The 15,428-nt window shown below is 34.1% G+C and overlaps 14 non-coding genes across 14 annotated transcripts; all 14 read right to left on the bottom strand.

The window, feature by feature from the left end:
• Positions 1 to 637: 637 nt before the first annotated feature.
• On the bottom strand, positions 638 to 720 carry TRNAL-CAG (transfer RNA leucine (anticodon CAG)). The gene has a single exon. It is a non-coding gene; the product is annotated as a tRNA-Leu (tRNA).
• Positions 721 to 1,855: 1,135 nt separating this feature from the next.
• TRNAF-GAA (transfer RNA phenylalanine (anticodon GAA)) lies at positions 1,856 to 1,928 on the bottom strand. Its single transcript has one exon. It is a non-coding gene; the product is annotated as a tRNA-Phe (tRNA).
• An 897-nt stretch (positions 1,929 to 2,825) lies between these two features.
• TRNAL-CAG (transfer RNA leucine (anticodon CAG)) lies at positions 2,826 to 2,908 on the bottom strand. The gene has a single exon. It is a non-coding gene; the product is annotated as a tRNA-Leu (tRNA).
• Positions 2,909 to 4,043: 1,135 nt separating this feature from the next.
• Positions 4,044 to 4,116, bottom strand: TRNAF-GAA (transfer RNA phenylalanine (anticodon GAA)). Its single transcript has one exon. It is a non-coding gene; the product is annotated as a tRNA-Phe (tRNA).
• Positions 4,117 to 5,013: 897 nt separating this feature from the next.
• Positions 5,014 to 5,096, bottom strand: TRNAL-CAG (transfer RNA leucine (anticodon CAG)). The gene has a single exon. It is a non-coding gene; the product is annotated as a tRNA-Leu (tRNA).
• A 1,135-nt stretch (positions 5,097 to 6,231) lies between these two features.
• On the bottom strand, positions 6,232 to 6,304 carry TRNAF-GAA (transfer RNA phenylalanine (anticodon GAA)). The gene has a single exon. It is a non-coding gene; the product is annotated as a tRNA-Phe (tRNA).
• An 897-nt stretch (positions 6,305 to 7,201) lies between these two features.
• On the bottom strand, positions 7,202 to 7,284 carry TRNAL-CAG (transfer RNA leucine (anticodon CAG)). Its single transcript has one exon. It is a non-coding gene; the product is annotated as a tRNA-Leu (tRNA).
• A 1,135-nt stretch (positions 7,285 to 8,419) lies between these two features.
• TRNAF-GAA (transfer RNA phenylalanine (anticodon GAA)) lies at positions 8,420 to 8,492 on the bottom strand. The gene has a single exon. It is a non-coding gene; the product is annotated as a tRNA-Phe (tRNA).
• An 897-nt stretch (positions 8,493 to 9,389) lies between these two features.
• Positions 9,390 to 9,472, bottom strand: TRNAL-CAG (transfer RNA leucine (anticodon CAG)). The gene has a single exon. It is a non-coding gene; the product is annotated as a tRNA-Leu (tRNA).
• A 1,135-nt stretch (positions 9,473 to 10,607) lies between these two features.
• On the bottom strand, positions 10,608 to 10,680 carry TRNAF-GAA (transfer RNA phenylalanine (anticodon GAA)). Its single transcript has one exon. It is a non-coding gene; the product is annotated as a tRNA-Phe (tRNA).
• Positions 10,681 to 11,579: 899 nt separating this feature from the next.
• On the bottom strand, positions 11,580 to 11,662 carry TRNAL-CAG (transfer RNA leucine (anticodon CAG)). Its single transcript has one exon. It is a non-coding gene; the product is annotated as a tRNA-Leu (tRNA).
• A 1,135-nt stretch (positions 11,663 to 12,797) lies between these two features.
• On the bottom strand, positions 12,798 to 12,870 carry TRNAF-GAA (transfer RNA phenylalanine (anticodon GAA)). Its single transcript has one exon. It is a non-coding gene; the product is annotated as a tRNA-Phe (tRNA).
• An 897-nt stretch (positions 12,871 to 13,767) lies between these two features.
• TRNAL-CAG (transfer RNA leucine (anticodon CAG)) lies at positions 13,768 to 13,850 on the bottom strand. The gene has a single exon. It is a non-coding gene; the product is annotated as a tRNA-Leu (tRNA).
• Positions 13,851 to 14,986: 1,136 nt separating this feature from the next.
• TRNAF-GAA (transfer RNA phenylalanine (anticodon GAA)) lies at positions 14,987 to 15,059 on the bottom strand. Its single transcript has one exon. It is a non-coding gene; the product is annotated as a tRNA-Phe (tRNA).
• Positions 15,060 to 15,428: the final 369 nt, after the last annotated feature.

Here is a 15,428-nt window from a genome sequence, read left to right as displayed (position 1 = left end):
ACAGGTGATGGTTGCACATAAAACACAATGTGCATGCATAATGTTACATCAAGTTTTATTTGATATTAGATGCAAATAATTGGAGCAAAAAAGGAGACAAAAATTTAGAGAAAATATTTTAATGATTGTTAACTTTCAATGTGAAAACGTTTGTCCCAAAATGTGCTGAAACTTAGATGTCAGTATCGCATGCGCATTTCAGACTTTTTAATCTATGATTACCTACTTTTTCAGCTTTTGTTTATTAAGTACTGTTATGGTCTATTGAGGAATGAGGTAAACAAATATGAAATTAGACTTACCTGCAATTCAGTTTATAGAAATCTCCCAGAACAGCCCCATAGGATGTGGAATCTTACCTAATAGGGAAAGAGAACACAAAGAGGTGAAATAATCCTCCCCATTCACCGCCCATAGTATTTTTATGGTGCCAAGACAGCTAACATATGCACATAAAACCTATTTCACAATCCTAGAGTTCCGTTTATAGATGACAATTTCAGATTCACCCCAAAGACTCCCAGGTAGTCATAACTTTGGGATCAGGTTTTTTAAGGCCCATTGCTAAGTTTGGTTTGAGCCCCATCTAATCAATAACTGAAGGGAATCTGTATAGTTTCATGAAACGAAAAGGTGATGTCAGAAGTGGGATTTGAACCCACGCCTCCAAGAGAGACTGCGACCTGAACGCAGCGCCTTAGACCGCTCGGCCATCCTGACTTCTTGTGGATTTTGTACCTTAACTCTTTCCAAATTAGTCAGCAGAAATATGACCATCAATTGTCATTGAAAATTATTTTAAAATAATTAATATTACAGTTTTTATTTCTATACATTTGTTTAAACTATTAGTTATAAAGCCTATTTTGAGCTAAAAGGCCAAGCCCCATTTGTTAAAAAATATGACATGTATCACCTTATGCAGTAATAACTCTGGAATGCTTCTACATATCCCCGTAATTCTGAAAGTGTTTTTTGTGACACATTGTACTTTACATTAACTGTAAATTTAGGTCAATAAACTTTTAGTTTTTTTCTGTGAAAATATCTAAAGTTTGCTTAAAATTTTGAAATATTAGTCATTTTTATTCTTTGACTGCTTATACCCTTAAACCAACTTGTCGCAACACACAAAAACATTAATAAATAGCATTTTTCATGTGTGTACTTTTTGTCAGCATTAATTTTCAAACCTCCTTTTATTTTGTTAGGATGTTAGAAATGTTAGATTTCTCACAAAATGCGGTGATGCATCATATTTCTTCAGAAACTACCATTTGGCCACACAGCAGGGCTTTGAAAATAAGAGCACCATTCGGGTTTTGGAATGCAGATTTTGCAAGAATAGTTTGCGGTAAAATTTTCAGAGTACCAAATGTACCAAAAACAGCAGAAACCCCCCCCAAAGTGACCCCATTTTAGAAATTACTTCTCACAATGAATCCATATACACCACAGCATTTCATAGTCAAACATACATGGCTGAAATCATTCAGCTAGTGTCTGATACATGATGCCTGTATCAGCTATCCGGTTCCCATTAAATCCTCTTACAGCTTAGTGAAATGGAAATAAACAAAATAGAGGAAAAATTAAAAAAAATAATAATTTGCTCAAAAGGAAAAGCTCCCATTTCTCATCTTTTCAACATTTTATTTTCTGTAGATAGTTAAGATTTTTAGGCCTTTTTTTCATTTTCTTTCAGTCATCAGCCCCGTATATTTGCCCCGTATTCACATGTAAAGCGCCATGGAATAAATGGCGCTATAAAAATGTATAATAATAATAATAATAATCAGCCCATGTGCTTTGTTCATTTTCTCCTTAAAATGTAAACAGTGAAGAAAAATTATGTTGCCGAAACCCGGGATCGAACCAGGGACCTTTAGATCTTCAGTCTAACGCTCTCCCAACTGAGCTATTTCGGCCAAACACAAACAACTTTAGGAGTGTTTGACACTCGGCAAATGTCAAGCGAAACCCCTGAAAATGTATATTTTTATTTTTGCTTTGACTAGTTTTTGCAGCATGATTTCTATTTGAAACTCCTGCCATTTTGTTGTACATGTTTAATAACTTTCATTAACTCTTTGTGAATGAGTAGAAAAAAAATGCAATTTTGACAGATTTTTTTACATTTCCAATTTGACTCTATTCATCATGTTCATTCTAACCCTGTGTTTATGAGACAGGTGATGGTTGCACATAAAACACAATGTGCATGCATAATGTTACATCAAGTTTTATTTGATATTAGATGCAAATAATTGGAGCAAAAAAGGAGACAAAAATTTAGAGAAAATATTTTAATGATTGTTAACTTTCAATGTGAAAACATTTGTCCCAAAATGTGCTGAAACTTAGATGTCAGTATCGCATGCGCATTTCAGACTTTTTAATCTATGATTACCTACTTTTTCAGCTTTTGTTTATTAAGTACTGTTATGGTCTATTGAGGAATGAGGTAAACAAATATGAAATTAGACTTACCTGCAATTCAGTTTATAGAAATCTCCCAGAACAGCCCCATAGGATGTGGAATCTTACCTAATAGGGAAAGAGAACACAAAGAGGTGAAATAATCCTCCCCATTCACCGCCCATAGCATTTTTATGGTGCCAAGACAGCTAACATATGCACATAAAACCTATTTCACAATCCTAGAGTTCCGTTTATAGATGACAATTTCAGATTCACCCCAAAAACTCCCAGGTAGTCATAACTTTGGGATCAGGTTTTTTAAGGCCCATTGCTAAGTTTGGTTTGAGCCCCATCTAATCAATAACTGAAGGGAATCTGTATAGTTTCATGAAACGAAAAGGTGATGTCAGAAGTGGGATTTGAACCCACGCCTCCAAGAGAGACTGCGACCTGAACGCAGCGCCTTAGACCGCTCGGCCATCCTGACTTCTTGTGGATTTTGTACCTTAACTCTTTCCAAATTAGTCAGCAGAAATATGACCATCAATTGTCATTGAAAATTATTTTAAAATAATTAATATTACAGTTTTTATTTCTATACATTTGTTTAAACTATTAGTTATAAAGCCTATTTTGAGCTAAAAGGCCAAGCCCCATTTGTTAAAAAATATGACATGTATCACCTTATGCAGTAATAACTCTGGAATGCTTCTACATATCCCCGTAATTCTGAAAGTGTTTTTTGTGACACATTGTACTTTACATTAACTGTAAATTTAGGTCAATAAACTTTTAGTTTTTTTCTGTGAAAATATCTAAAGTTTGCTTAAAATTTTGAAATATTAGTCATTTTTATTCTTTGACTGCTTATACCCTTAAACCAACTTGTCGCAACACACAAAAACATTAATAAATAGCATTTTTCATGTGTGTACTTTTTGTCAGCATTAATTTTCAAACCTCCTTTTATTTTGTTAGGATGTTAGAAATGTTAGATTTCTCACAAAATGCGGTGATGCATCATATTTCTTCAGAAACTACCATTTGGCCACACAGCAGGGCTTTGAAAATAAGAGCACCATTCGGGTTTTGGAATGCAGATTTTGCAAGAATAGTTTGCGGTAAAATTTTCAGAGTACCAAATGTACCAAAAACAGCAGAAACCCCCCCCAAAGTGACCCCATTTTAGAAATTACTTCTCACAATGAATCCATATACACCACAGCATTTCATAGTCAAACATACATGGCTGAAATCATTCAGCTAGTGTCTGATACATGATGCCTGTATCAGCTATCCGGTTCCCATTAAATCCTCTTACAGCTTAGTGAAATGGAAATAAACAAAATAGAGGAAAAATTAAAAAAAATAATAATTTGCTCAAAAGGAAAAGCTCCCATTTCTCATCTTTTCAACATTTTATTTTCTGTAGATAGTTAAGATTTTTAGGCCTTTTTTTCATTTTCTTTCAGTCATCAGCCCCGTATATTTGCCCCGTATTCACATGTAAAGCGCCATGGAATAAATGGCGCTATAAAAATGTATAATAATAATAATAATAATCAGCCCATGTGCTTTGTTCATTTTCTCCTTAAAATGTAAACAGTGAAGAAAAATTATGTTGCCGAAACCCGGGATCGAACCAGGGACCTTTAGATCTTCAGTCTAACGCTCTCCCAACTGAGCTATTTCGGCCAAACACAAACAACTTTAGGAGTGTTTGACACTCGGCAAATGTCAAGCGAAACCCCTGAAAATGTATATTTTTATTTTTGCTTTGACTAGTTTTTGCAGCATGATTTCTATTTGAAACTCCTGCCATTTTGTTGTACATGTTTAATAACTTTCATTAACTCTTTGTGAATGAGTAGAAAAAAAATGCAATTTTGACAGATTTTTTTACATTTCCAATTTGACTCTATTCATCATGTTCATTCTAACCCTGTGTTTATGAGACAGGTGATGGTTGCACATAAAACACAATGTGCATGCATAATGTTACATCAAGTTTTATTTGATATTAGATGCAAATAATTGGAGCAAAAAAGGAGACAAAAATTTAGAGAAAATATTTTAATGATTGTTAACTTTCAATGTGAAAACGTTTGTCCCAAAATGTGCTGAAACTTAGATGTCAGTATCGCATGCGCATTTCAGACTTTTTAATCTATGATTACCTACTTTTTCAGCTTTTGTTTATTAAGTACTGTTATGGTCTATTGAGGAATGAGGTAAACAAATATGAAATTAGACTTACCTGCAATTCAGTTTATAGAAATCTCCCAGAACAGCCCCATAGGATGTGGAATCTTACCTAATAGGGAAAGAGAACACAAAGAGGTGAAATAATCCTCCCCATTCACCGCCCATAGTATTTTTATGGTGCCAAGACAGCTAACATATGCACATAAAACCTATTTCACAATCCTAGAGTTCCGTTTATAGATGACAATTTCAGATTCACCCCAAAAACTCCCAGGTAGTCATAACTTTGGGATCAGGTTTTTTAAGGCCCATTGCTAAGTTTGGTTTGAGCCCCATCTAATCAATAACTGAAGGGAATCTGTATAGTTTCATGAAACGAAAAGGTGATGTCAGAAGTGGGATTTGAACCCACGCCTCCAAGAGAGACTGCGACCTGAACGCAGCGCCTTAGACCGCTCGGCCATCCTGACTTCTTGTGGATTTTGTACCTTAACTCTTTCCAAATTAGTCAGCAGAAATATGACCATCAATTGTCATTGAAAATTATTTTAAAATAATTAATATTACAGTTTTTATTTCTATACATTTGTTTAAACTATTAGTTATAAAGCCTATTTTGAGCTAAAAGGCCAAGCCCCATTTGTTAAAAAATATGACATGTATCACCTTATGCAGTAATAACTCTGGAATGCTTCTACATATCCCCGTAATTCTGAAAGTGTTTTTTGTGACACATTGTACTTTACATTAACTGTAAATTTAGGTCAATAAACTTTTAGTTTTTTTCTGTGAAAATATCTAAAGTTTGCTTAAAATTTTGAAATATTAGTCATTTTTATTCTTTGACTGCTTATACCCTTAAACCAACTTGTCGCAACACACAAAAACATTAATAAATAGCATTTTTCATGTGTGTACTTTTTGTCAGCATTAATTTTCAAACCTCCTTTTATTTTGTTAGGATGTTAGAAATGTTAGATTTCTCACAAAATGCGGTGATGCATCATATTTCTTCAGAAACTACCATTTGGCCACACAGCAGGGCTTTGAAAATAAGAGCACCATTCGGGTTTTGGAATGCAGATTTTGCAAGAATAGTTTGCGGTAAAATTTTCAGAGTACCAAATGTACCAAAAACAGCAGAAACCCCCCCCAAAGTGACCCCATTTTAGAAATTACTTCTCACAATGAATCCATATACACCACAGCATTTCATAGTCAAACATACATGGCTGAAATCATTCAGCTAGTGTCTGATACATGATGCCTGTATCAGCTATCCGGTTCCCATTAAATCCTCTTACAGCTTAGTGAAATGGAAATAAACAAAATAGAGGAAAAATTAAAAAAAATAATAATTTGCTCAAAAGGAAAAGCTCCCATTTCTCATCTTTTCAACATTTTATTTTCTGTAGATAGTTAAGATTTTTAGGCCTTTTTTTCATTTTCTTTCAGTCATCAGCCCCGTATATTTGCCCCGTATTCACATGTAAAGCGCCATGGAATAAATGGCGCTATAAAAATGTATAATAATAATAATAATAATCAGCCCATGTGCTTTGTTCATTTTCTCCTTAAAATGTAAACAGTGAAGAAAAATTATGTTGCCGAAACCCGGGATCGAACCAGGGACCTTGAGATCTTCAGTCTAACGCTCTCCCAACTGAGCTATTTCGGCCAAACACAAACAACTTTAGGAGTGTTTGACACTCGGCAAATGTCAAGCGAAACCCCTGAAAATGTATATTTTTATTTTTGCTTTGACTAGTTTTTGCAGCATGATTTCTATTTGAAACTCCTGCCATTTTGTTGTACATGTTTAATAACTTTCATTAACTCTTTGTGAATGAGTAGAAAAAAAATGCAATTTTGACAGATTTTTTTACATTTCCAATTTGACTCTATTCATCATGTTCATTCTAACCCTGTGTTTATGAGACAGGTGATGGTTGCACATAAAACACAATGTGCATGCATAATGTTACATCAAGTTTTATTTGATATTAGATGCAAATAATTGGAGCAAAAAAGGAGACAAAAATTTAGAGAAAATATTTTAATGATTGTTAACTTTCAATGTGAAAACGTTTGTCCCAAAATGTGCTGAAACTTAGATGTCAGTATCGCATGCGCATTTCAGACTTTTTAATCTATGATTACCTACTTTTTCAGCTTTTGTTTATTAAGTACTGTTATGGTCTATTGAGGAATGAGGTAAACAAATATGAAATTAGACTTACCTGCAATTCAGTTTATAGAAATCTCCCAGAACAGCCCCATAGGATGTGGAATCTTACCTAATAGGGAAAGAGAACACAAAGAGGTGAAATAATCCTCCCCATTCACCGCCCATAGTATTTTTATGGTGCCAAGACAGCTAACATATGCACATAAAACCTATTTCACAATCCTAGAGTTCCGTTTATAGATGACAATTTCAGATTCACCCCAAAAACTCCCAGGTAGTCATAACTTTGGGATCAGGTTTTTTAAGGCCCATTGCTAAGTTTGGTTTGAGCCCCATCTAATCAATAACTGAAGGGAATCTGTATAGTTTCATGAAACGAAAAGGTGATGTCAGAAGTGGGATTTGAACCCACGCCTCCAAGAGAGACTGCGACCTGAACGCAGCGCCTTAGACCGCTCGGCCATCCTGACTTCTTGTGGATTTTGTACCTTAACTCTTTCCAAATTAGTCAGCAGAAATATGACCATCAATTGTCATTGAAAATTATTTTAAAATAATTAATATTACAGTTTTTATTTCTATACATTTGTTTAAACTATTAGTTATAAAGCCTATTTTGAGCTAAAAGGCCAAGCCCCATTTGTTAAAAAATATGACATGTATCACCTTATGCAGTAATAACTCTGGAATGCTTCTACATATCCCCGTAATTCTGAAAGTGTTTTTTGTGACACATTGTACTTTACATTAACTGTAAATTTAGGTCAATAAACTTTTAGTTTTTTTCTGTGAAAATATCTAAAGTTTGCTTAAAATTTTGAAATATTAGTCATTTTTATTCTTTGACTGCTTATACCCTTAAACCAACTTGTCGCAACACACAAAAACATTAATAAATAGCATTTTTCATGTGTGTACTTTTTGTCAGCATTAATTTTCAAACCTCCTTTTATTTTGTTAGGATGTTAGAAATGTTAGATTTCTCACAAAATGCGGTGATGCATCATATTTCTTCAGAAACTACCATTTGGCCACACAGCAGGGCTTTGAAAATAAGAGCACCATTCGGGTTTTGGAATGCAGATTTTGCAAGAATAGTTTGCGGTAAAATTTTCAGAGTACCAAATGTACCAAAAACAGCAGAAACCCCCCCCAAAGTGACCCCATTTTAGAAATTACTTCTCACAATGAATCCATATACACCACAGCATTTCATAGTCAAACATACATGGCTGAAATCATTCAGCTAGTGTCTGATACATGATGCCTGTATCAGCTATCCGGTTCCCATTAAATCCTCTTACAGCTTAGTGAAATGGAAATAAACAAAATAGAGGAAAAATTAAAAAAAATAATAATTTGCTCAAAAGGAAAAGCTCCCATTTCTCATCTTTTCAACATTTTATTTTCTGTAGATAGTTAAGATTTTTAGGCCTTTTTTTCATTTTCTTTCAGTCATCAGCCCCGTATATTTGCCCCGTATTCACATGTAAAGCGCCATGGAATAAATGGCGCTATAAAAATGTATAATAATAATAATAATAATCAGCCCATGTGCTTTGTTCATTTTCTCCTTAAAATGTAAACAGTGAAGAAAAATTATGTTGCCGAAACCCGGTATCGAACCAGGGACCTTTAGATCTTCAGTCTAACGCTCTCCCAACTGAGCTATTTCGGCCAAACACAAACAACTTTAGGAGTGTTTGACACTCGGCAAATGTCAAGCGAAACCCCTGAAAATGTATATTTTTATTTTTGCTTTGACTAGTTTTTGCAGCATGATTTCTATTTGAAACTCCTGCCATTTTGTTGTACATGTTTAATAACTTTCATTAACTCTTTGTGAATGAGTAGAAAAAAAATGCAATTTTGACAGATTTTTTTACATTTCCAATTTGACTCTATTCATCATGTTCATTCTAACCCTGTGTTTATGAGACAGGTGATGGTTGCACATAAAACACAATGTGCATGCATAATGTTACATCAAGTTTTATTTGATATTAGATGCAAATAATTGGAGCAAAAAAGGAGACAAAAATTTAGAGAAAATATTTTAATGATTGTTAACTTTCAATGTGAAAACGTTTGTCCCAAAATGTGCTGAAACTTAGATGTCAGTATCGCATGCGCATTTCAGACTTTTTAATCTATGATTACCTACTTTTTCAGCTTTTGTTTATTAAGTACTGTTATGGTCTATTGAGGAATGAGGTAAACAAATATGAAATTAGACTTACCTGCAATTCAGTTTATAGAAATCTCCCAGAACAGCCCCATAGGATGTGGAATCTTACCTAATAGGGAAAGAGAACACAAAGAGGTGAAATAATCCTCCCCATTCACCGCCCATAGCATTTTTATGGTGCCAAGACAGCTAACATATGCACATAAAACCTATTTCACAATCCTAGAGTTCCGTTTATAGATGACAATTTCAGATTCACCCCAAAAACTCCCAGGTAGTCATAACTTTGGGATCAGGTTTTTTAAGGCCCATTGCTAAGTTTGGTTTGAGCCCCATCTAATCAATAACTGAAGGGAATCTGTATAGTTTCATGAAACGAAAAGGTGATGTCAGAAGTGGGATTTGAACCCACGCCTCCAAGAGAGACTGCGACCTGAACGCAGCGCCTTAGACCGCTCGGCCATCCTGACTTCTTGTGGATTTTGTACCTTAACTCTTTCCAAATTAGTCAGCAGAAATATGACCATCAATTGTCATTGAAAATTATTTTAAAATAATTAATATTACAGTTTTTATTTCTATACATTTGTTTAAACTATTAGTTATAAAGCCTATTTTGAGCTAAAAGGCCAAGCCCCATTTGTTAAAAAATATGACATGTATCACCTTATGCAGTAATAACTCTGGAATGCTTCTACATATCCCCGTAATTCTGAAAGTGTTTTTTGTGACACATTGTACTTTACATTAACTGTAAATTTAGGTCAATAAACTTTTAGTTTTTTTCTGTGAAAATATCTAAAGTTTGCTTAAAATTTTGAAATATTAGTCATTTTTATTCTTTGACTGCTTATACCCTTAAACCAACTTGTCGCAACACACAAAAACATTAATAAATAGCATTTTTCATGTGTGTACTTTTTGTCAGCATTAATTTTCAAACCTCCTTTTATTTTGTTAGGATGTTAGAAATGTTAGATTTCTCACAAAATGCGGTGATGCATCATATTTCTTCAGAAACTACCATTTGGCCACACAGCAGGGCTTTGAAAATAAGAGCACCATTCGGGTTTTGGAATGCAGATTTTGCAAGAATAGTTTGCGGTAAAATTTTCAGAGTACCAAATGTACCAAAAACAGCAGAAACCCCCCCCAAAGTGACCCCATTTTAGAAATTACTTCTCACAATGAATCCATATACACCACAGCATTTCATAGTCAAACATACATGGCTGAAATCATTCAGCTAGTGTCTGATACATGATGCCTGTATCAGCTATCCGGTTCCCATTAAATCCTCTTACAGCTTAGTGAAATGGAAATAAACAAAATAGAGGAAAAATTAAAAAAAATAATAATTTGCTCAAAAGGAAAAGCTCCCATTTCTCATCTTTTCAACATTTTATTTTCTGTAGATAGTTAAGATTTTTAGGCCTTTTTTTCATTTTCTTTCAGTCATCAGCCCCGTATATTTGCCCCGTATTCACATGTAAAGCGCCATGGAATAAATGGCGCTATAAAAATGTATAATAATAATAATAATAATCAGCCCATGTGCTTTGTTCATTTTCTCCTTAAAATGTAAACAGTGAAGAAAAATTATGTTGCCGAAACCCGGGATCGAACCAGGGACCTTTAGATCTTCAGTCTAACGCTCTCCCAACTGAGCTATTTCGGCCAAACACAAACAACTTTAGGAGTGTTTGACACTCGGCAAATGTCAAGCGAAACCCCTGAAAATGTATATTTTTATTTTTGCTTTGACTAGTTTTTGCAGCATGATTTCTATTTGAAACTCCTGCCATTTTGTTGTACATGTTTAATAACTTTCATTAACTCTTTGTGAATGAGTAGAAAAAAAATGCAATTTTGACAGATTTTTTTACATTTCCAATTTGACTCTATTCATCATGTTCATTCTAACCCTGTGTTTATGAGACAGGTGATGGTTGCACATAAAACACAATGTGCATGCATAATGTTACATCAAGTTTTATTTGATATTAGATGCAAATAATTGGAGCAAAAAAGGAGACAAAAATTTAGAGAAAATATTTTAATGATTGTTAACTTTCAATGTGAAAACGTTTGTCCCAAAATGTGCTGAAACTTAGATGTCAGTATCGCATGCGCATTTCAGACTTTTTAATCTATGATTACCTACTTTTTCAGCTTTTGTTTATTAAGTACTGTTATGGTCTATTGAGGAATGAGGTAAACAAATATGAAATTAGACTTACCTGCAATTCAGTTTATAGAAATCTCCCAGAACAGCCCCATAGGATGTGGAATCTCCGACCTAATAGGGAAAGAGAACACAAAGAGGTGAAATAATCCTCCCCATTCACCGCCCATAGTATTTTTATGGTGCCAAGACAGCTAACATATGCACATAAAACCTATTTCACAATCCTAGAGTTCCGTTTATAGATGACAATTTCAGATTCACCCCAAAAACTCCCAGGTAGTCATAACTTTGGGATCAGGTTTTTTAAGGCCCATTGCTAAGTTTGGTTTGAGCCCCATCTAATCAATAACTGAAGGGAATCTGTATAGTTTCATGAAACGAAAAGGTGATGTCAGAAGTGGGATTTGAACCCACGCCTCCAAGAGAGACTGCGACCTGAACGCAGCGCCTTAGACCGCTCGGCCATCCTGACTTCTTGTGGATTTTGTACCTTAACTCTTTCCAAATTAGTCAGCAGAAATATGACCATCAATTGTCATTGAAAATTATTTTAAAATAATTAATATTACAGTTTTTATTTCTATACATTTGTTTAAACTATTAGTTATAAAGCCTATTTTGAGCTAAAAGGCCAAGCCCCATTTGTTAAAAAATATGACATGTATCACCTTATGCAGTAATAACTCTGGAATGCTTCTACATATCCCCGTAATTCTGAAAGTGTTTTTTGTGACACATTGTACTTTACATTAACTGTAAATTTAGGTCAATAAACTTTTAGTTTTTTTCTGTGAAAATATCTAAAGTTTGCTTAAAATTTTGAAATATTAGTCATTTTTATTCTTTGACTGCTTATACCCTTAAACCAACTTGTCGCAACACACAAAAACATTAATAAATAGCATTTTTCATGTGTGTACTTTTTGTCAGCATTAATTTTCAAACCTCCTTTTATTTTGTTAGGATGTTAGAAATGTTAGATTTCTCACAAAATGCGGTGATGCATCATATTTCTTCAGAAACTACCATTTGGCCACACAGCAGGGCTTTGAAAATAAGAGCACCATTCGGGTTTTGGAATGCAGATTTTGCAAGAATAGTTTGCGGTAAAATTTTCAGAGTACCAAATGTACCAAAAACAGCAGAAACCCCCCCCAAAGTGACCCCATTTTAGAAATTACTTCTCACAATGAATCCATATACACCACAGCATTTCATAGTCAAACATACATGGCTGAAATCATTCAGCTAGTGTCTGATACATGATGCCTGTATCAGCTATCCGGTTCCCATTAAATCCTCTTACAGCTTAGTGAAATGGAAATAAACAAAATAGAGGAAAAATTAAAAAAAATAATAATTTGCTCAAAAGGAAAAGCTCCCATTTCTCATCTTTTCAACATTTTATTTTCTGTAGATAGTTAAGATTTTTAGGCCTTTTTTTCATTTTCTTTCAGTCATCAGCCCCGTATATTTGCCCCGTATTCACATGTAAAGCGCCATGGAATAAATGGCGCTATAAAAATGTATAATAATAATAATAATAATCAGCCCATGTGCTTTGTTCATTTTCTCCTTAAAATGTAAACAGTGAAGAAAAATTATGTTGCCGAAACCCGGGATCGAACCAGGGACCTTTAGATCTTCAGTCTAACGCTCTCCCAACTGAGCTATTTCGGCCAAACACAAACAACTTTAGGAGTGTTTGACACTCGGCAAATGTCAAGCGAAACCCCTGAAAATGTATATTTTTATTTTTGCTTTGACTAGTTTTTGCAGCATGATTTCTATTTGAAACTCCTGCCATTTTGTTGTACATGTTTAATAACTTTCATTAACTCTTTGTGAATGAGTAGGAAAAAAATGCAATTTTGACAGATTTTTTTACATTTCCAATTTGACTCTATTCATCATGTTCATTCTAACCCTGTGTTTATGAGACAGGTGATGGTTGCACATAAAACACAATGTGCATGCATAATGTTACATCAAGTTTTATTTGATATTAGATGCAAATAATTGGAGCAAAAAAGGAGACAAAAATTTAGAGAAAATATTTTAATGATTGTTAACTTTCAATGTGAAAACGTTTGTCCCAAAATGTGCTGAAACTTAGATGTCAGTATCGCATGCGCATTTCAGACTTTTTAATCTATGATTACCTACTTTTTCAGCTTTTGTTTATTAAGTACTGTTATGGTCTATTGAGGAATGAGGTAAACAAATATGAAATTAGACTTACCTGCAATTCAGTTTATAGAAATCTCCCAGAACAGCCCCATAGGATGTGGAATCTTACCTAATAGGGAAAGAGAACACAAAGAGGTGAAATAATCCTCCCCATTCACCGCCCATAGTATTTTTATGGTGCCAAGACAGCTAACATATGCACATAAAACCTATTTCACAATCCTAGAGTTCCGTTTATAGATGACAATTTCAGATTCACCCCAAAAACTCCCAGGTAGTCATAACTTTGGGATCAGGTTTTTTAAGGCCCATTGCTAAGTTTGGTTTGAGCCCCATCTAATCAATAACTGAAGGGAATCTGTATAGTTTCATGAAACGAAAAGGTGATGTCAGAAGTGGGATTTGAACCCACGCCTCCAAGAGAGACTGCGACCTGAACGCAGCGCCTTAGACCGCTCGGCCATCCTGACTTCTTGTGGATTTTGTACCTTAACTCTTTCCAAATTAGTCAGCAGAAATATGACCATCAATTGTCATTGAAAATTATTTTAAAATAATTAATATTACAGTTTTTATTTCTATACATTTGTTTAAACTATTAGTTATAAAGCCTATTTTGAGCTAAAAGGCCAAGCCCCATTTGTTAAAAAATATGACATGTATCACCTTATGCAGTAATAACTCTGGAATGCTTCTACATATCCCCGTAATTCTGAAAGTGTTTTTTGTGACACATTGTACTTTACATTAACTGTAAATTTAGGTCAATAAACTTTTAGTTTTTTTCTGTGAAAATATCTAAAGTTTGCTTAAAATTTTGAAATATTAGTCATTTTTATTCTTTGACTGCTTATACCCTTAAACCAACTTGTCGCAACACACAAAAACATTAATAAATAGCATTTTTCATGTGTGTACTTTTTGTCAGCATTAATTTTCAAACCTCCTTTTATTTTGTTAGGATGTTAGAAATGTTAGATTTCTCACATAATGCGGTGATGCATCATATTTCTTCAGAAACTACCATTTGGCCACACAGCAGGGCTTTGAAAATAAGAGCACCATTCGGGTTTTGGAATGCAGATTTTGCAAGAATAGTTTGCGGTAAAATTTTCAGAGTACCAAATGTACCAAAAACAGCAGAACCCCCCCCCCAAAGTGACCCCATTTTAGAAATTACTTCTCACAATGAATCCATATACACCACAGCATTTCATAGTCAAACATACATGGCTGAAATCATTCAGCTAGTGTCTGATACATGATGCCTGTATCAGCTATCCGGTTCCCATTAAATCCTCTTACAGCTTAGTGAAATGGAAATAAACAAAATAGAGGAAAAATTAAAAAAAATAATAATTTGCTCAAAAGGAAAAGCTCCCATTTCTCATCTTTTCAACATTTTATTTTCTGTAGATAGTTAAGATTTTTAGGCCTTTTTTTCATTTTCTTTCAGTCATCAGCCCCGTATATTTGCCCCGTATTCACATGTAAAGCGCCATGGAATAAATGGCGCTATAAAAATGTATAATAATAATAATAATAATCAGCCCATGTGCTTTGTTCATTTTCTCCTTAAAATGTAAACAGTGAAGAAAAATTATGTTGCCGAAACCCGGGATCGAACCAGGGACCTTTAGATCTTCAGTCTAACGCTCTCCCAACTGAGCTATTTCGGCCAAACACAAACAACTTTAGGAGTGTTTGACACTCGGCAAATGTCAAGCGAAACCCCTGAAAATGTATATTTTTATTTTTGCTTTGACTAGTTTTTGCAGCATGATTTCTATTTGAAACTCCTGCCATTTTGTTGTACATGTTTAATAACTTTCATTAACTCTTTGTGAATGAGTAGAAAAAAAATGCAATTTTGACAGATTTTTTTACATTTCCAATTTGACTCTATTCATCATGTTCATTCTAACCCTGTGTTTATGAGACAGGTGATGGTTGCACATAAAACACAATGTGCATGCATAATATTACATCAAGTTTTATTTGATATTAGATGCAAATAATTGGAGCAAAAAAGGAGACAAAAATTTAGA

The sequence above is a fragment of the Ranitomeya imitator genome, chromosome 10 (genome assembly GCF_032444005.1).
Source record: "Ranitomeya imitator isolate aRanImi1 chromosome 10, aRanImi1.pri, whole genome shotgun sequence".
NCBI lineage: Eukaryota > Metazoa > Chordata > Amphibia > Anura > Dendrobatidae > Ranitomeya > Ranitomeya imitator.
Note: the sequence above shows the minus strand (reverse complement) of the source record. Positions and strands in the feature narration are given on the sequence as shown.